Source organism: Cyanistes caeruleus, chromosome 16, assembly GCF_971803275.1.
Source record: "Cyanistes caeruleus chromosome 16, bCyaCae1.hap1.1, whole genome shotgun sequence".
In the NCBI taxonomy this organism is placed as follows: Eukaryota; Metazoa; Chordata; class Aves; order Passeriformes; family Paridae; genus Cyanistes; species Cyanistes caeruleus.
This window is the reverse complement of record NC_141716.1, coordinates 8,273,076-8,292,169: the sequence shown is the minus strand read 5'-3', so window position 1 is coordinate 8,292,169 and position 19,094 is coordinate 8,273,076. Positions and strand designations below refer to the sequence as shown.

The 19,094-nt window shown below is 52.2% G+C and overlaps 3 long non-coding RNA genes across 4 annotated transcripts; 1 reads left to right on the top strand and 2 right to left on the bottom strand.

Annotated features, from left to right (window-relative positions):
* Positions 1-1,046: 1,046 nt before the first annotated feature.
* LOC147650163 (uncharacterized) lies at positions 1,047-4,835 on the bottom strand. The gene is made up of 2 exons (XR_015276964.1): positions 4,713-4,835; positions 1,047-3,824 (listed from the first exon to the last, which is right to left on the bottom strand). It is a non-coding gene; the product is annotated as an uncharacterized LOC147650163 (long non-coding RNA).
* LOC147650162 (uncharacterized) lies at positions 1,657-12,283 on the top strand. Of its 2 annotated transcripts, none has more exons than XR_015276962.1 (2): positions 1,657-1,917; positions 8,125-12,283. It is a non-coding gene; the product is annotated as an uncharacterized LOC147650162 (long non-coding RNA). The 2 variants fall into 2 exon arrangements; XR_015276963.1 differs by having other exon boundaries at positions 1,690-1,917; positions 3,100-9,999.
* Positions 12,284-13,198: 915 nt separating this feature from the next.
* Positions 13,199-18,833, bottom strand: LOC147650161 (uncharacterized). The gene is made up of 3 exons (XR_015276965.1): positions 14,215-18,833; positions 13,932-14,083; positions 13,199-13,835 (listed from the first exon to the last, which is right to left on the bottom strand). It is a non-coding gene; the product is annotated as an uncharacterized LOC147650161 (long non-coding RNA).
* Between the last annotated feature and the right edge of the window lie 261 nt (positions 18,834-19,094).

The following is a 19,094-nucleotide window of genomic DNA, read 5'->3' as shown; positions in this document are numbered from 1 at the left end:
GTCTCAGAAGTGCTGCACTCCTTCCGCAAACTCTGTTCCTGACTGTAAGACCAGGTGTTTACATGTGTGATGATTCTGCCTCCCTACACATCCCCCTGGGAGACCTCTTTATTTGAAGAACAGATGCTGGCTTCCTGCTAAAATTTCAATACTGTAAACATCCTGAGGGCAAGGAGAAAGTATCCCTGCAGACCCCCCTGCACTCCTCTGGTCCTCTGCCCAGCAAACAAGGCATGTAGCACCAGTGGGCTTACTGTGGGGAAGCAAGCCTGTCTCCAAAACACACAGGAGTAGCAAGGCAGAGCAGCAATGTGGGGCCTGGTGCCAGCACTAGGGCTGCCTCAAGATGTGCTTTGTTTCTCGTTTCTGAGTGGTGAACATCTCTGTAGCATTAATTACACGGTTTGTGGTTGGTGCCTTGTGAGGGGAAGCTCGGGGTGTAGATGGGAGGAGTGCTGGTTACTGCCAGCCTGGGCCTTTAAAGGGCTCACATTCATCTGCAATCTCTGCAGTGGTAAATAATTGCCTCTGATACCCCTGCTGCTGCACTGGCGCTCTCTTGGTTTTGCTCATTGCTGGGGTATGCACATTTTGATGTTCACACTCTTGGATCTCTGCAGGATTTTTCTGAAAATTGCACTTTCCGTTGTCTTCTTGCCATCATTGCCACAGTATGCCTGCCTCAGCCCCCTTCCTCACTGCCACATCACCCCCAGGAAGGCAAAGAATGGGGGAGGCTTTGAGCAGAGAGGAGGGGGGAAGGCAGCTGGGCAAGAGAAGTGTACAAATGGCAGACAAGAAAGAATATGAACAGCTGGAGATCACCATCACAGCATGGTTCAGGTTGGAAGGGCCATTGGTCATCTTGCCCAAGTCCTTGCTCAAGCAGAGTCACTTAGAGCTGCTGCTCAGCAGTGTGTCCCAATGGCTTTGAGTATCTGCAAGGATGGAGACTCCACAACATTTCTGAGCACCCTGTGCCACTGTTCAGTCACCCTCAGGGGAAAAAGTGGTTCCTGGTGTTCAGGGGAAACCTCCTGTTCCGGTTTGTGCCCATTGTGTCTGTCTCTGGGCACCACTGAACAGAGCCTGGATTCTCTATCCACCCTCCCACCAGGTATTTATTGACATTGACAAGTTTCCCCCTGAGCCTTGTCTTCTCCAGGCTGAGCAGTCCCAGCTCTGTCAGATGTGAGGGGCTCCCAGGCCCTTCATCATCTTCATGGCCCTTTGGTGGACTCCAGCATGTCCATGTGTCTTGTAGTGATGAGCTCAGCTCTGGGCACAGCACTGTAGCTGCGGCCTCACCAGCACTGAATAAAGGCAGGAATCACCTCCCTTGACCTGCTGGTAATTCTTTACTGGAGACAGCACAGGATATCCTTCCCCTCTTTGTGGCAAGGGCACGCTGTTACTCAGGTGGAGATGCAGGTGTGCAGCCAGAGGGCAAGAACCTGCCCAGTCTAACACTGCAAGAGGTTTGCTGGGGCAGAGAGTTGTCCTACAACACCTCCAGTGGCATAAGTAGCCCTTCCATCTCGTTTTGTGCTCTGCAGCCTTGCAGAGCGGTGTAATTGCTGTATCTATCAGTGCTCCTTGCATTAACAGGCAGTAATTGGCACCTGTGTTAAAGAGCCTGGTTTCAATTACTGCTGAATGCAGCTCAAACTCCAGAGCTGGAGATTACATGGGGGAGGAGCTGTAGTGCTCACGTTTACACTCTGTTTTTCCACCAGGTGCTCCTCTTTCCCCAGGGATGAAGCTTTTTTCCATTTCTTGCTTGTGCCTTGAATCTGCAAAGCTGCCAGCAAAGGCTGCCTGGGAGGCGTGAGGCTGTGCCTCTCAGGAGCCCAACTCTGCTCTTCCTCGTGTGGATGTTTCTTACAGAAGCCTCTACTACAGATCCTGCACTGAATGGTAGGGATGCAAGGTGTGGGAGGGAATTAGTCTTTGTAGATGGTGGTGTTCCCCCAGCCCCATGCAGCAGCAATCCTGGGGGCTTCCCCTGCCCTCAGCTACACATCTGTCTTTGCTTTCCACTGCATCAGCACTCCCCTGTGTGCTGGGCCCTGCCCCCTCCTGCTGCCATTCATCATTTCTGATCCAATAAATTACAGCGCCGTAAAAATGCACAGGGAATTGTTTTCTGTGTTATAGAGCCATGAGCCCTTAAATTTCCATTTGTTTAGTGGTTGATGAATGGACAGTTGTGGCTGGTGCTGGAGCCGTGTGGAGCAGTGGGAGAGCTCTGACTACAGTCAGGGCTCCCTCCTGCAGGCTCAGCACCCTGAGCTTGAGAGACAGCTCCTGTCTGGGGCTCCCCTTCCCAGAAAAACTGTTCAGTTCACAACTGGGGTCAAGGGAGGGGTTTGGAGAGGCTGAGTCAGAACATCCAGGCTTTGTTCCTACCCTGTGGTGGGAGTTTTATCGTGTCTGGGAGGGAGCTGCTGGGTGGGATGCCAGGGTAAAAAGTTGTGCTGTAGAAGCAGGACTGGGAGTCTCAGGCCCATCAGCTCCCCAAGGGACTGGTTCAAAAAGTGGGCAGGAGCCCTGATATCAGGAAACAGGAATAAATGGAAAAACTTGGCACAGTGTGAGGGCAATGGAACAAGGAAGAGGACTGGGATAGCTGGTACAAATCAGAGTTCTGGCTACAAGCATATGGGGAAAGGCTGTGCTGGCATCCAAGAAATGCTGTGGCTTAGTGGCTTCCAGTGACAGAAGAAGTTCTGCTTGATGCTGGAACTCAGCATCCGTGCTGCTGTTGTCTTTGTACTCTCCAGTAACCTGGAGGCTGCACCTGGACCACAGTGCTTAAACTGTGAAGATGGGGGGCACGTGAGGGGCATGGCCATCTCTGCATAGCTTGCTTCCCTTTTTCTCTATGTGGCTATTTTCCTCCAAATGTGATTTTAAGTCAGTCTTGCAGCACTTTGGACCTGTCTAATGGTTTTGACACTGGATGTAAACTTAGCTGCATGACTCGTGCCGCAGTTGAGTCTGAGTCCTGCCTTAAGCAATAATAAATGCCTGATCTAAGCTGTTCTGCCTGCACTGCTGATGCCTGTCATGTTCTTCTCCTCTTCCCTGTCTCTTCAGACTGCAGGCCACTGGGAAGAGCCTGGGAGAGGCCTCAAGCTCTGTGCTCCTGCTCCAAGGGTACAGCACAGCAGTCATTCCCTGTGATCCAGCACTTGCATAAGTGGTAGGAGAAGGCACAGAGGGAGTTAAACAGTGCTGGAAAAATTGGTATTTAATCCATTGCTGTCCCTTCTAGCAAACCTAGATGGGAAAATGCCTCCCTGTTGGAAACAGCGCCTCTCAAAAATGGAAATGCAGGATGGCTGGGGATTAGGGTGCCTATCACTGGAAATGGGTTTCTTATCATCTCTCTGAGCTGAATTGGTGGGACAGCCTCTGAAAATTGAATTGCCTTCCCTGTTTTGGTCTCTGCCATTGCATCCCTCCTGTGCTCCAGCTTTGCACCCACCTTCCCAGCCTCTGGCCTGCCTTGTCCATGCTCAGCAGAGCGGGGCTGCCTCTGAGGGAGTCTGTGCAGAGGAACTGTCCCAGCTGCAAGGTGGGCAGGACTGGCTACGTCTGGGAAGATTCATCCTTTGGATTCTCAAGGCCAGGAGGATGTAGTCCCTCTTTCCAGGCTTCCCTCTGTCCTTGCAAGGGCAGTGGTGGCCTGGCAGAGCCTGGATTAGGTCAGCATGAGGAAAGGTGTGAAATGATCAGAAGGCATCAGGCACTGCTGGAAGTAAGAGCTGGTGATGAGGAGCTGGGTCAAGGATGGATGAGAGGCTGAGAAGATGAGGAGGCTGTAAGAGATCAAGGAGGGAGCACGTTGAGCACATCAGAGCAGGAATGAGTCTGATTTTAAGACTGTGGCAGCATGAGTCCTGTGCTGTGCCAGGAGGAGGCATCTCTCCCACCAGCACACAGGCTCTGCTCTGGGATGGCCAAGGAGGCTCTTTCAGCTCCTCCTCAAAGTCTCTGCACTGTACAGGCACCAGCCAGCCTGTCCCCAGCTCTGTCCCCACAAAACCTTGGGGGCTCAGGTGTACCAGCAATGATGTCCAGGCACAGTGCAGGGACTCCTTAAAAGGTCTTTTTTCAGTGTTTGGTTTGGGAATAATCTTTTACCAAGCTGTATTTTACCATAGGTTGCCAGTGCCTAATTTCATCCTTGTCTCTGTCACAGTATGGGGTTTTTTTTTGAGGAATTTCCCATCCTCTGCTAGAATTAAATGTGAGCCCTAGGCACAAGAGCTGCTGAGTGTCCACTTGTCTGTGGCTTTTCAATTCACCAGACTGCAATCATGCTGCTCCAACACACAGTTGGTGCCCTTGATTCTTTGTCTGCCAGAACATGTTGAATTTGAAAGTAAAAATTATTTAGAACTAATTGGGGGATTTTTTTTATATACTCTAACGTAGCTACCGTTCATAGTTAATGAAATCTGAAGCAGATCTCTCTCAGAATAGCCCCTCTGCACTGAGCTGGAACACATAAAGTAATGCTGGCTGTCAGGGCAAAGCACTAACCAAAGGCCTGGCTCCTTTTGGAAGAAAAGGCTGTACTCAGATTGCAGAGTCTTGTTGTCTGCCCTGAGAAAGAAGAGTTGTCTCTTCTTGCTAGGGTGCTGTTCTCGCCCTCTGCTGAAGGACTGACTCAAGTTGCTGACAAATAATGGAGAAAAGGTTACCTTTAATCATACAAGTGCCTCCTTATTTGCTGAGGGACAACTCTGGTCAGGTCTAGCAGCATGAGAGGGGTGGGAAGCCTTTATCTCTGCAGCAAAGGAAATTGTGGCCAAAGGCTTTCAGCTGTTTGAGGGCCCTGTTACAGAGCCCTTTTCTGGAGTGGAATGCAGGTTTGCTTGTTGATCCCTAGCAGCACCCACACCTGTGTGGGAGAACACACTGCTTTGCTGTGTGTGACACAGGCTCAGCCTGCAGTGGTGGCCTGGGAAGGAGGGACAGGGATGGTGACAGACCAGTGGCAGCCACAGGACAATCCTTAAAGCAATTTTGCAAAGTTTCCTTGTTACCGGCCCCACAGGCAGTGGAATGCCCAGGGAAGTGATGGAGTCACCATCCCTGGAAGAACTCCAGAAGTGACTCAATGTGGCACTTAGGGTATGGTTTAGTTCATGTGGTGGTTTTTGGTCAAAGGCTGGACTTGATGATGCTGGAGGTTTTTTTCCAACCTTAGGGATTCTATGATTCTATACTTCTTCAGCCTCTGCCCTGCCCCTGTGGCCCTGTGCCTGGGGAATGGACCCACAGAGTTATCCCAGGTGTATTTTGCAAGGGGGTTGTTTCCCCAGCTCTTGGTCCAGGTCCACCTCCACTCAGTGGGGGCCAGCACAGAGCTGTGCTCTGTGTCATCTGTCACTGTGAAGGGTCACCAGCTGGGCACAGGTGCCCTCTGGGGCCATCACAGACTCCTGGTCATGTGTGGTCATGTTTTTAACAGTTTGTCCAAAGCAACTTACTATTTCATTTTGGGTTAAAACTGATAAATCAAGGTGACTTTGGGGAGAGAAATAATTCCTTTTGCAGGATTTGCATAATCCTGGCTGGTGATATGATAATGGTGTTTGTTAAAGACAGAACACAATGAATTAATACTGTTAAGTTGCTGTTGCAAAATGCAAAGCAGGTAATTTACAGTGGGTGCAAGCAGGAGTGTGGCTACAGCAGGCTTGGCAGTGGAAGCATCAAGCCCAGAAGGCTCCTTGCCACAGGTCCAACCAGGGTCTGGCACAGACTTAGCAACAGGTACCTCCTGCACGCTGCTGGGCCCTGGCTAAAGGCTGTGCTTGGCTTCCCCAGGGGAGGATTTCCACTTTCAGTCCCTTTTCCCACTTTCTCTGTGGGACTGGGACCTGTTTTGTCCCCCAAATTATTCTGGAGAGCCAGCCATGCAGGGCCACTCCCTGCTGGAGGAGGGAGCTGAGGGTGACATGTGCCATGCTGGTTCAGAAGGGCTCTCTGGGCACAGAGGTGCCCTGGCAAGGAGATGAGCCCTGGCACTGGCCTTGATGCCATCTTATTCCTGTGAAATCCCAGGGGTGGGTGCTGCAGCCTGGGCACCTGCCAGCTCTGGCCTCAGCCCTCGGCTCCCACCAGGCTCAGCTGAAGGAATGGTGCTGCAGGCTGAGTGAGGATGAAGAGCTGGTGCGAGGCAGAGGTGGAGGGAGGTGTTTGGGAAAGGTGCACGGGTGTCTCACTCCTTCCCTGGGCTGGCACTGCACTTCCAAAGCCATCCTTCCTGCCAGACCCCACTGGAATCCTAATGCACTGTTTATCTCTGCAGCTCCACAGCTCTGTGAGAGGGAGATGCTGTGCAGGAGCCAGAGCAGGATTTCAAGCTAATTGGATTCTGTGTCTCCGTGGCTTCCCGTGTAGGCAGGCGACTGGGATTAGTGCGGTGTTTCTGAGGAATGGAGGAGAGCAAGGATGACCTGCATAGGGATTTCCTCCTGCACAGCTTCTGCTGCTCCCTTCAGGAAAGGACTGAGCAGGAAAGGTTTTGAACAGGCCAACTAGGTGGAAGGGCCCAAAGCAGCATGTTCCCACCATCCAAATCATTTCTGTTCTTCCTAAATATTTGAGCAAGGTGCAATTCCCTTCTCAGGGAAGGAAACAGCTCGAATACCTCCAGAGCCTGAGCCAGCCTGACATGGGATTGGTCTCTCTTGCTGACTCCTCATCAGGGAATTAGAAAGGGAAATCAAAGAACTGGTGGCTCTTGTGCTCCACCAGCCACCTGCCTGGCTCTGCTTCCCTTTTCCTCCCCACTTCCATCCCCAGGCCCGGCTGCTGGCTGCTGGCACAGCTGAACCTTCCCCCCTGCTCCTTGCTGTGTTTCAGAGCCTGTCAGGGCAGGCGCAGGATCCAGCTCATTAACACAGATTTATTCCTGTATAAACATTTCATTCCTTTAATTGCACGGCAGTCACGCCGCCGGCAGCAGCGCCCGTGGCTCCGGCTGCGCCAGGTGTGCGCCCGCAGCCGGGACACGCGGCTGAGCACTCACACCCTTGTGACACACCCAGGTGCCCACGGGTGCAACTCTGAGCTGTGCAACGCAGGATGGGCTGGGCTGCCTGAGTGTGGGGCCCCAAGCACTGCCATGGGACGATAGCAGATCTGTGGGGTCACAGAATCACACAGTCCTAAAATGGCTTGGGTTGGAAGGGATCTTAAAGATGAGCTCGTTCCAACACTCTGTCATGGGTAGGGACACCTTCCACTACCCCAGGTTGCTCCAAGCCCTGTCCAACCTGGCCTTGAACACTTCCAGGGATGGGGCAGCCACAGCTTCTCTGGGCAGCCTGTGCCAGGGCCTCTCCACCCTCACAGGGAAAAATTTCTTGCTAATATCCTGTCTAACCCTGCTCTCTGTCACTGGGAAGCCATTCCCCTTTATTCCATCACCCTTGTACAAGTTATTTTCATCTCTCTTAGAGCCCCTTTAGGCACTAGAAGAGGCTCTAAGGCTTCCTCAGAAACTTCTCTTGCTCAGGCTGAACAACCTTAACTCTTAGTTAAGGAGCACCTCTGCTTTCTAGAGCATCTCCCTGGCCACAGTTCTGTGGTAGGACTGGAGTATTTTCTTTGCTGTGCAGAGGAGTGGCAGAGGCCCAGAGGTTCCCCGCCCCTGGCTTTACAGGCAGTGTAGCAGAGCATTGGATGAACCCCAGTGCCAGCAGCTGTGCACCCCAAAAGCTGCTGGGCCCATCTGTGCACTTGTGTCCCCTTGTCCCCACAGCACACACTGAGCCACGCAGGAAGCTGAGGGTGGAGAGTGGGGTTCCCCCAAGGAGACCTGGCTGGTTCCTGCCCTTTGCCACTTACTCCCCATGGCACTACCAAAATGCTGCCATCTCCCAAAAGCTTCCTGGCAATCCCTTTCTGGCAATGGAGCCCCACTGGGTCAGGCAGGAGGGTGCACCCAGCCAACAGTGCCTGCTGGGCTCTGAATGCAGGGGTGGCAGGTACTTGCAGACCTGCTGCTGCTGCAGCTCACGGTCTCTTCTCCCATATCCTCATTCAAATGTTAATTTTATGGATGCCTTTATAAATCTTTTGGCTTTCCCCTGTCCACAGGCTACATAGATTTCATCTTGTTGAGAGGTGACACTTCTGGCCTTCGGTACCAGGCAATCAATTTAATATTCTGAGAGTAGTAAAAAACATGGGACCATATTAACTCACAATTACTCTGCTGCTCCTTCCTGTAACTCTTTCTGTGCCATCCAAAATGCCAGGATGATGAATAGATGCCTCAGCTGCTGGCAGAGCCACAGGCAGGGGACAGCACCAGCCAGAGCCAGCCTCCAAGCTGGGACAGATGCATGGCATCCAGATTGTGAGCTGCTATTCTTCTGCTTGCCAAGAGGACAGAGGTTTGTGCCCACCTCTTTGTTAGACCTGGCAGTCTGAAGAAATGCTTGTGCCTTACCTTTGAGGCCCTTCCATGTGTTCTGAACAGGGGACACCTGCAAGTCTGCCAGCCACCCAGCACATTGATTTGCCAGGCTGAAAGGAAAAGGCATCCCTCTGCTCACTGTGAGGCAGCCTGACTGCTGGCCAGCCTGGAAAAACATGTTTGGGTCATTCCATCAATGTAAAGGTTAAATGTTTAACTGCAGCTATTGAAAACAAAGCAACAGCAGCAACAACAACAGCAGCAGAGGAACTGGGTGCCTTATCAATGTCTGGAATTAAGATCTGCATCTAAGCACCTACCAGGTACAGTGCACTGAGGTCCTGTCTGGGCCCTGCCCTGTTGCCTCTCAGCACTTTGCAGAGCTACCCATAGATGACAACAGCTCAGCCCCACTTCACCCCAGCTGACAGCTTTGCAAAATGGATTTTTGGACTCTTATTTTTGCTTGGAAATTTTGAAGAAGCACCTGATGTGCTCTCCGTGCTGATAAAGAGGGCTTCTTTATGTTGTATCTTTATTTCCAGCCATTCAACCTCCATGAGTATGCCAGCAAGAGTTATCTGAATACAGGTCCTTTGTTAAGTAAATATGAACCTGGAGGTGTCATTGTTCTCCTACCCTGCACATCTCCTATTTCAGTAAATCAGTAGATTTCTCATATATTTAACTCTTGTTGTTTTGCAAAAAAACCACTTTATATTTTAGCATCATAGAACAGGCTGTCATTTGGAAAACGTGGCTCACAGCTTTCATGGCTCCATTACAAATTGCAAAATGCATATTAGTAAAAGGAAAACTAAAACCTCGTCATGATGAAATATATCCAAGAGTCCCATCATGCCCAAATTCCCTCTTCCTGTCACATCTGTGGGCATGTCACAGCAACTGTCCTGCTGCCAGGCCATTGTCTCTGGAGTCTGGGCTCACCCTCTGTACTCATGTGCCTGCAGAGTCCAGGAGACATGGGCAGGGGTCCTGCTCCATGTGTACTCCTCTATCTCTCTGTGTCTGTTCCTGTCACCCTGCCTCCCCAGGATTGATGTTCTTCCAAGCTCTTGCTGGCACAGTCACCCTGTGATGGGGCCCTTTGGGCTTGAGCTACAATCCACTGCAATCCACAACCAGCCAGCCCTGCTACCCAGCAGACTGATCCTCTGGGGGACTTTATCTGGCTGGGAGCAGCTCTGTGGCTCTGCTGGCCCCACCTGAACATCAGCCCAGCCACAGGCTGCAGCCAAATGAGGCTGCTCTGGGGTGCAGGGGCCCAGTGAGCACCCAGATCTTTGCTGGGCTGTCACCTGAGGAACAGCAGCAGATGGATGTGGAAAGCCTTTAAATTCAGCACATGATCAATACTAAACCGATCTTCTGGAGTCTCTTATAAGATTACCCCAGCCTCATGCATCCAATTGCAAAAAAATCACTCAGCGCACTTGGGAGATGTGAGAAACGCTGCAGCCCCCATTTAGGATGCATAGAGCCAGAGTAAGTGACTTCACAATTGTTTATTGCAGTAAATAATTCATCCACTTTACATTTGGTTTTGTTTCTACCCCCATGCCCCTGCCTCAGCTCCTTTCCCTCAATCCTAAAATTCCCATGCTGGGTCGTTTCTGCGGTCAGGATTCCCAAACACACACAAACACAAATCTGTCTCAGTCCAGCTTTTCCTGACTGCCATCCCAGGGAGAGCAGTGCTGAGGGAGGGACAGTGCTGGTTCACTGCTTGGCTCAGCCCATGCCCAGGCCTGGCTTTGCTGCCTTGGTCTCTGCCCTAGTTTTGCTTTCACATGGTGCCAATGCACAGGACTGCTTGGAATACATTAACATTGCTAATAGTGTTTCTATACTAATTAATAATGACATTTGAACAAACTAACACAAATTATCAGCTGGCCGGGTTGCAGCTGAGACAGAGCAGTGGTGAAGGGGTAGGTGCTGCTCTGGAGTGAGAGCAGGCTGGGGCAGATGCACCTCACCTGGCACCTGGCTGGCAGCCCCAGGCTCCCCCTCAGCCAGAGGCAGGAGGGACCTGGTGTGGGGCTCATGCAGGCTCTGGTGGGGTGCCTGCAGGGCTCTGCCCATTCTCATCACACACACTTGCCAGGATGGACTCTGGTGGGTTTTCTGAGCCTGACAGCTCCTATGTCAGTGCAGGTTGTTTCAGCTGCTAAAAACAGATTGATGAGAGTCCCTGCTACGGGATGAAGCTTTTCGAGTCCTGTCAACTGAGACAAGACTGTTCTATACATCTCTGAAGCCCTTGGCAGCATGCTAGCTCCTGCTTCTGGATAGTTTTGTCAAAAAGACCAAGTACAAATTGGCACGTGTCTCTTTGAATTGAAAATCGTTGGAGTCTGGAAGAGTGTTAGGAAGAGCATCACACCAGAGTGCTCGAGGCAGTTGTTTCTGGCTGCTCTGGAGACACAACACAGGCCAGGAGAGCTCTTGGGACAGATTTTGCTCCTCCCTGTGGAAACTATCTTGACTATCTGTGCCTTGGAGCCCTGCAGACCCTGTCCTGGGGGTGCTCTCACTTGCACAGGGGGGTGCTGAGGCTCTGATCCCACCTCTGGTTCTGTCCACCCCTGATCAGTGAGAAGGGCTGGAGAGCTGAGATCATGGTGGCAAGGTCTGACCCAAACTGCATCTTGAGGGATGGATCCTCCTTTACAGGCATTGCCCAGCCATCTCCACTGGATCTTTGAACACTTCATCCAGCAAGGCAGCAGGTGACCTTTTGGAGCAAAATGATCCCAGCATCCATATGGTATTTTGCATGCTGTCCCCTTGGGATCTGCAAGTAAAGGCCAAATCAGTGTTGTTCTCATCATCCACTGTTTTCAGAGGTGCCAGTGAGATTTGGCCATCTGGGACACAGTCACTGCTCTGGGGGATTTTTTTCTCCAGGACAGAATCCCTGGAACTTCTCAAGGTCATTTCTTGATGTGGTCGCTTGGATCCCTTCCTGGGGCCTGGTTTTTGAGGGGCTGGAACACCTCAGGCATGAGCTGCTTTGCCAGTTTGTGATTCCTGCTGCTCCTGGTGCCAGAATCTGGCTGCAAAGGGGTTGTTGCCCCTCCTCAAGGTGTCAGTCCAAGGCCCTCAGTGCCTTGGGCATGCAGAGCATTACATTCCAGCAGCTCAGGCAGGCACCTGCACATCATGGGTGATGTCCCCAGGAGTGACCTGTAAGCTGTGCAAAGGCTTCTCCACTTGACCTTGGCCTGTCCATTATGTCACATCAGGAAATCCTGGAATTCCTAACCTGGAATTCTAACCAGGGTGGGGCATGTAAGGGGGTGTGTGCACAGCCCTGCCAGACCCTCACCTTCTGCAGGCTGCCAGCAAGTGAAGGGGGATGGAGGAGCATAAGGTGGGTGCCCAGCATCTCTGCTGTCCCCGGGCCAGTCCCTGGAGCAGAGCGCTCCAGATACCCCTGCAGATGGCAGCTGGTGGCACTCAGCACCTCTGGAGCCATTCTTAAGGCTCTGGGCTTGTTTCCATTAAAGGTGTGTGCCTTGGCTCAAGCCCACATGCTTCCCATGGGTTTTGGCAGGCTGTGCCCATGGGGCTGGCTGCTGACAGTCCTCCTGTGCCAGCAGACAGCAGCTGGACCTGGGGCTGCACTCGGCCACATCAGGCTGAGCTGACAAGCCTGGTGTGAAACAAGATGAATGGGCTGAAGTTGGTGAAAATTATTCTAATTTATAATCTGCTGCTTTGTGGAGCTCCCCAATTAATTCTTTCTAGATACATAAGTAGGCCACATGTTTTCTTTGCTTCAAATGTAATAAACATTACACTCTGTCCCCTGCTTTTGGTGCTGGTTCCTGTCAGAGCGTTAGTCCCTGTAGCTAATTCCTCACACCTGTCTCCGAGGCTCCTGGGACCTGGGCTGAGCACGGGGCGGAAACGCCAGGCTCCAGGAAACTTGTGGCATGGAGAGATAAATTGCTGATCAAAGGGCTAGTGCACAGTGCCTCTGAATATTTAGCGTAGGCAAGGCAGCCCAGCCCGCTCGGGAGAGGGTTTTGTTCCTGGTGGCACAGCGAGCAGCCGGGGCAGGATGGGGTGCTGGGATCTGTGCAACCCCAGGCCACAAAGAGCTGGGGACAAAGAGCAGGGCTGCAGTGTCTGTGGGGAGCTGCTCTTCACAGCTCTGCTGGGGTCTGGATGTGCACCAGGGCACCAGCCCTGGGCAGGAACATCAGCCTCTGGCTGGTGCACGAGGGACCCCTGTGCCCACCCTCGGGGAAGGGACTGCTGCTGTTCCTGCCCTCCATGGAGCTGCAGAGAGGGAGCTGAGCACAGCTGTGGCTGTGGAGTCAGACCAGGAGCTGCAGCCTTGCTGCCCAGAAATCCTGGAAAGCCAGGAAGAGGTGGGGAGGTTCCAGCACGTAGGAACCAGTGGTTCCAGGGTGTCCCTGGGATATTCACGGCCCTGAAGTGCCAGGATGCCCGAGGAGAGGCCCATACTGCCTCTGCAGCCAAGGACAGCATAAACCAAGGGTTTGGGCACTGCTGCCCAGGCAGTGCTAGTCCTGCTGTCAGGGGGAAACTGAGGTGATTGGCAGTTCCTTATTCCTTCTGTGCATGTAAAAATAGAACCAATTTTACAATGCCTTGCTGATCCCTGTCACCTCCTTCCCTGCATGCAGGGGATGGAGGCTGATTCCGGATTTGCTGATAACAAGGGTGTAGAGAGATTTGCAGGAGCAAAAGCCAAGTGCTGGGTGTTGGGCTTTATTTTCTGTTTTGTTTGTCATGTGGCTGATCACAGACACCACTCTCTGCCTTGATTTCTGCTTCCTCTCCTGGTACCATCACTGTGGTCTCTTCACCTACCTAACAAGTTAAGCCTATCTCACAGGCCCCAAGTGTGAAAATGGGTTGAAAAACCCAGGTTTTATCATTGCCATCGCATCTATCCTCCACCTAAATCCCAAGAACTGCCAGCACTGTGGCAGCAAGCTGTGATGCAGATGCATGCACGAACTTTTGCTGAACTAGAAGTGACCCTGCTGTTTGTCCTGTTGCCAGCAGTTTCCATGGTCCCAGGGAATCTGGAGACTTTTCTTTCCCAAGCCTTCCTCTCCCTTCCACACACAGAAAACATCCTTCATCCTTGCCTACTTTCCCCCAGCCTGCTCAGCATGCTGGCCTTGCTCTGGTGCTGTGTTGTTTCCATGGGTGAAGCAGGGTAAAGCTGCTTGGCTTGCTGAGATGCCTTTGGTGGAGGTGAAAGAACTGGGGTTGGTGCCTGCTGGTGAAGGGGCCCACTTCCACCTGGTTTGATACAGCGATGGCTTCTTGTTTGCTGCGCAGAAAAGTGGGGGCAGATTACTTGGCACTTTGTTTGCACCATCTGCAGAGGAAAGAGAATTTTAAAAATAAGTTAAGAGTAGTTTAATCATGATTTCAGCACTCCTGCAACAAGCACTGCCTTGTTCTTTTCTCTCACCTGGCTTTACCCCTCACACCATTGTCTGCTTGAATTCAAGCAGCAGAAAAGCACCTGCCTGGCCTTCAGCTCCTGTCCTGCCCTGGGAGGTCCAGAGCCAGCAACTCCGTGCCCTTCAGTGAGTCTTGGGCCAGGGATGAGTTCCTTGAGCTCTGTTAGGGAAGAGGTGCTGGCTTTGCACTCTGAGCCCCAGCACTGGGTTCTGTGCATGCCATAAGCACGAGGAGCCTGGCCCAGCATCTGCCAAGTGTCTGAGCACTGAGGGCATGCACCTCCCACCTACCTTCATCGTGGGGATGAGCATTCCCTCTGCACCCCCTGGGGATGTTCCAGCAGGAAAAGCTGTGCTGGGGGCTCTTAGGGGCAGAGATGCCAGCCTGGCCTGGGGGCACGTGGCCCCCTCGTTTCCTGGAGTGCCAGACACAAGCACTTGTGTGCCTCATGCAGGCCTGCCAGGGAGGGAAGCCAAGCAGCCACGCTTATCAGACTCACACAGACCTTTCCCATCTGGCTGCTCTTCTGAGGAGTGATCCACACTCCCTGCAGGTGCCAGCAGCCCTCACCATCACGGGAGGGGCAGCCAAGGCAGGAGGGGCAGCTGGCCTGCTTGCAGGATCTCAGGCTGCCTCCTCCCAGCCAGGCTGGTGCAGCCCCTGCAGCACCTGCAGCCCCTCTTCTCACCTCAGTTACACAGGTGGGAGCTGACAGGGAGTCCTGAGATTTGAGTCGGCTCAGGCAGCTTGAGCTGTGTTGCAAAAAGCTGGAGACACAAAGCTCAGTCTGGATCTGGGTCTGGGTCTGAGTCCAGAGCACAGAGGATGGAGAGCTGGTGTGCAGTGATGAGAGGATGCACAAGATCCTTGAGACTAAAGCCACCAGTTCTCTCAACTGCTGTGAGGGCCAGTGCTCTCTGAGTCCTCCCCCCAGCCCTGCTGAGGTCTGCCAGGGCACTGAGCACCCAGGGGTCTCCTGGCAGACATGGTCTGTGTCAGCACAGCTCTTTGTCCTCCCCGCAGCCATTTGTAATGTGCTGCTGGCAGCACGTGCAATGGAGAGCTGCCCACCAGCCTGGATGGAGCTCAGAATGAACACCTTGCCCATGGGGTTGTCAAGCCCTGTGTCTGCAGAGCCACTGAGGCTGAGCCAGGACATTGTCAGCATCCCTGTGTCTCCCAAAGCTGTCCCCCCAACTTCTGGGAAGGGCTGAGCTAAGTGGGTGTCCAGCACCCTGTTGTCAGAGCCTCCTGCAGAGGTGTGGGGCTGGGGCTGGCTGTGCTGGGGAGGCTGAGCTGGGCTGCAGCCGTGCCACTGCCTGCAGACGCTCCTGCAGGGCACAGGGAAGCAGTGATCCCTCACGTGCCTGCAGCTTGCTCAGTCCCTGGCAGATGGGGAGTGGTGCTGGCTCCTGGGGAGCTGTGCCAGGACACGTTTCCAGGCCTGAGATGGGAGTGTTTCTCCCTGATGGATGCAGTTTGTTTCAGAGGTGATGGAGCACTTGCTGCAGGAGCAGATCAAAGCTGGTGGGCAAAGGGGCAGCCAGGCTGGTGAAGTGAAATGTTTGAAATGCTTTTCATTCCAGCTCTCTGCAGCCCATGCCTTGCCAGGGGCTGCTCTCTGTTTTTAGTTAACATGGTAACTGCATCAGGACCAAGTAAACAAGCTTTCCAAGCATGCTGCAGGAGCCAAGGCAGCTCTGGGCATCTTGGTCATGTCCCTGGGGACAGGGCTGCTGAGTGTTGCTGATGCTGTGGCACAGCTGCTCCACACCTTGACTTTGGGGATCCTCAACACTTTCTCTTGGGAGACTGAGCCAAGGGTCTGGCTGTGGAGAGGGAAAGGGCATCCCCCAAATGCCTCCTTGGAGAGCAGTGCTCTGCTCTCAGTCTGGGCTGGACACTCCAGCAGGGGTCTGCATGTGTTTCCTGCTCCTTTCTCCTTCCATCTTCACCACAGGCACAGGACAAAGCATCATGAGGAGTTAGAAGAGGTAACAGAGCTGAGCACTCAGAACCACCAAGCCCTGTGTTTCATGGCACCCCACTACTCAGAGAGCTGTGAGTGTCAGACCCTCAGCTTCCCTATCCTGGCCTGGCTTCGGTCCTGAATATATTTCTACATTTTGTGACTCTCTGAGGTTTTTAAATTTAATGGGTTCCTCTTTTTTCTTTCCTCCTACTTATCACCTGAGCTGGATCCTCTCTGAGCTGCTGCCAGCTCCAGGGATTACAAGTGAATAATTTACGTCTGATGGCACGTTTGAAGTTTAAGAAAAGGAAATGGCAAGTGTAGCCTGCTCCTCATCCCTGCCCCAGAGCCATGGTGCAGGCTGCTGCTGTTTCTCCAAAGGCAATTCCAAGGATCCCCGAAGGATCCATATTCTGCACATGGCATGGCCCTGCTTGGGAATGGCCATCCAGATCCCGGCAGCCTGGAGCTGGGGGATCCCAGGGCACCTCAGGAGCAAAGGGCCCATTTTCACCCAGCTGCCTTTCCAGGCTTTCTGCTGTGCCACGAGGCAGCTCCCAGGATCAGGCAGCTCCCAGGATCACCGTGTGCCATGGGCTGCCCTCCCTGCCCGTGGGAGCCAGCCCGGTGCCAGGAGGGGTTCCCTGCCAAGCCAGGATGTGTCCTGGCAGCCCTGCAGCACACACAGGAGGGCGAGGGGCAAGCGTGCCCTGCTGCTGGGCTGGCTGCTGGGGATGCCTCGAGGGTCACCAGGCTGCTGTCTCCAGCTGCTGGTGGAGGAAGGAAACCCTGGCACCCACCTCTGCCCGACCCACCCGCACAGTCTGGGGCAGAGAATCCCTCCCACACCCGGGGGCTGTGCTGCCACTGACGGGCTCTGGGCTGGGCTTTCAAGCTCGTTGCTAATTCTCAGAACTGGGGCCACAGGAAGATACTCTGGGAAATTATTTTTAACTCCCTGCGATTCACTCTTTAGAGCTAAGTCACTTTTATCAGCACTGGTTCAGCCCCAATGAAGGCAATCTTTCCTCATACATAAACTTCTCTCTGCAAGGTGGCTCTGACAAAATTTAAATATGAACTTTAGTGGTTTCCAGGAGCTCTTGGAAGAACTAACAAGCATATCACAGGGTCCAGCATTAAATCCTTCCCTGCTGGGATGCAGTAGAGAACGGAAACTGTCAGGCAGTTTGAGATCCACTTAGCAATTAGCGCAGATGAAAGAAGCACTAACGCGAAAGCCCTGGTCTCTGTGCTGCTGGTGGGAGGAGGAAAGGAACGTGTAAGAGAAACATAACAAAATGCTACTGTGTATCCCACAAAACAATGAATCATTTTAACATTTCCAATCCTTTTCAAGCGAGCAGAAACAGTCGATCAATATGTGACAGAATTAAAGACCTGCAGTAAACCCTTGGAGCTGGGGATCTGTGAGAATTGTGAACACAGACTAATCTGTGAAATCCTGCATATGGCAATAGCACACCAGGAAAGACCAGCATATGTACAAGAGCCAGAAGCTGCAACAGTACAAGTCTGCTGGGCAAGAAGGCTCCTCTGCCTACCCAGAGGAACACCCACTGCAGGGGAGAAATCATCACTGGCAACGGATATGCTGCAGCTACAGAAAGCAAGAGTATTTCCCAGAAAACTCAGAGTTACAACAAACGTGGCCCTAAGCCATATCCCTGTAAAAGCCTGCGAAAATGTGATTCAGAATGTGTATACATAAAAGCTGCCATAGCCGTGGCTCTGGAGGATTTGGGGCTAGTAAGAGCATCTCATAGCCTTTACACTCTGAAGTGGTGAAAACAGCTGAGAGATGCAATTCCATGAGTGTGCCACAGCTAACTTCAGAAAAATGACAATTCCAAGGTGGGTTAGTAGAACGGTATGCCTGGAAAAAGGAAAGGCAGGCATACAACAGCTAAGCAGGTGACTACTTAGTTATGTGTTCAAGGGACATGATGGACTGTGTTTGAATCTATCCTAAAATATCTACACCAGATCATTTGAAATGTGGTAGGGAAGACACAAGTACACTGTTTGGAAATACTAGTATTTTTAGAAAGTTAGGATCATTCTTTGGGTCCTGGTAATTGAGTGAGCATAGGAGCCCCACAAGGAGCACTTACACACACAGAATCACACACAACACGTCTTTGGCAGGTTCAGGTTCCTGCAGCTGCACTTTGGAAAAGCTGCAGAACCCTGTCATACACTCACAGAAGCCTGCCAGTCACAACAGCAGGACAATAAATGGCACAAGGAAAGCGTAACTTTAAACCCAGTGCAATGGGACTGCCATGGGATGAAGGAAGCCAGGGAACTGTCTGCATGTGCACATATATTGCCAGTTAATTTACCAGTGGTGGTGGCTGAGCAGGATTTGAGTCAGAGGGAATAGGGTATGATGAAATGTAAGCAGAGCTGGGATTGATGCTGCCCCTCCTAGATGTAGGCACTGAATCAATGCTCTTGGGTACAGGAGGGCTTTGCTATCCTCCCCAGACACATTATGGTGGTCTTCCCAGCCCAGACTGCATAGCCTTCACAGGGCTGGACTCAGCACTGGTGTGCTCCAGCAGTGCTCACATCACTCTCCTCATCTGGGATGTGAGTCCAAAGACCATCCCAGTAACAGAAATAAACAACTCTTTTCCATCTTACAGCCTCTCCACTGCTTTTTGCAGCCAGACAGTGAATTTCACTGCACCACAGTTCTCCTGTCATTACTACAAGGAAGATTGCCATGGCTTTGAACCCCATTTTTCTCTGCCCTTGAGTGACCTCAGGGCTACAGAAGAGTGTGTTTGAGAGAGTGTGTGTATACCTGCATATGTGTGTGGACTAGGGACAGAAGGACAAAGGGAGGCTGTATCATGGTTCTCCTGCCATTTAGCCCTGGTCGTAAGATTTTCATCTAGCTGGGATACCTGGATGCAGCCCAGACTTGACAGCACCAACCTCTGCCTTTCCTCATTCTCTTTGCCCTGTCTTTTTTATATTGCATATCTAGGGCATAGTTTCAGTTAACCACTCTCTTGTAATGCCTAGGTGGTGAGCTGTGCATCATGTAAGTCTTGGGAGCAAACAACTTGGAATAAGTCCCTGTTCCACTGAAGGGAAGGCACTTTGTGAACACATCCCACAGCAGGGGCAATTCATCTACCTGCCCATTAGCAGAGCCAAGTACTT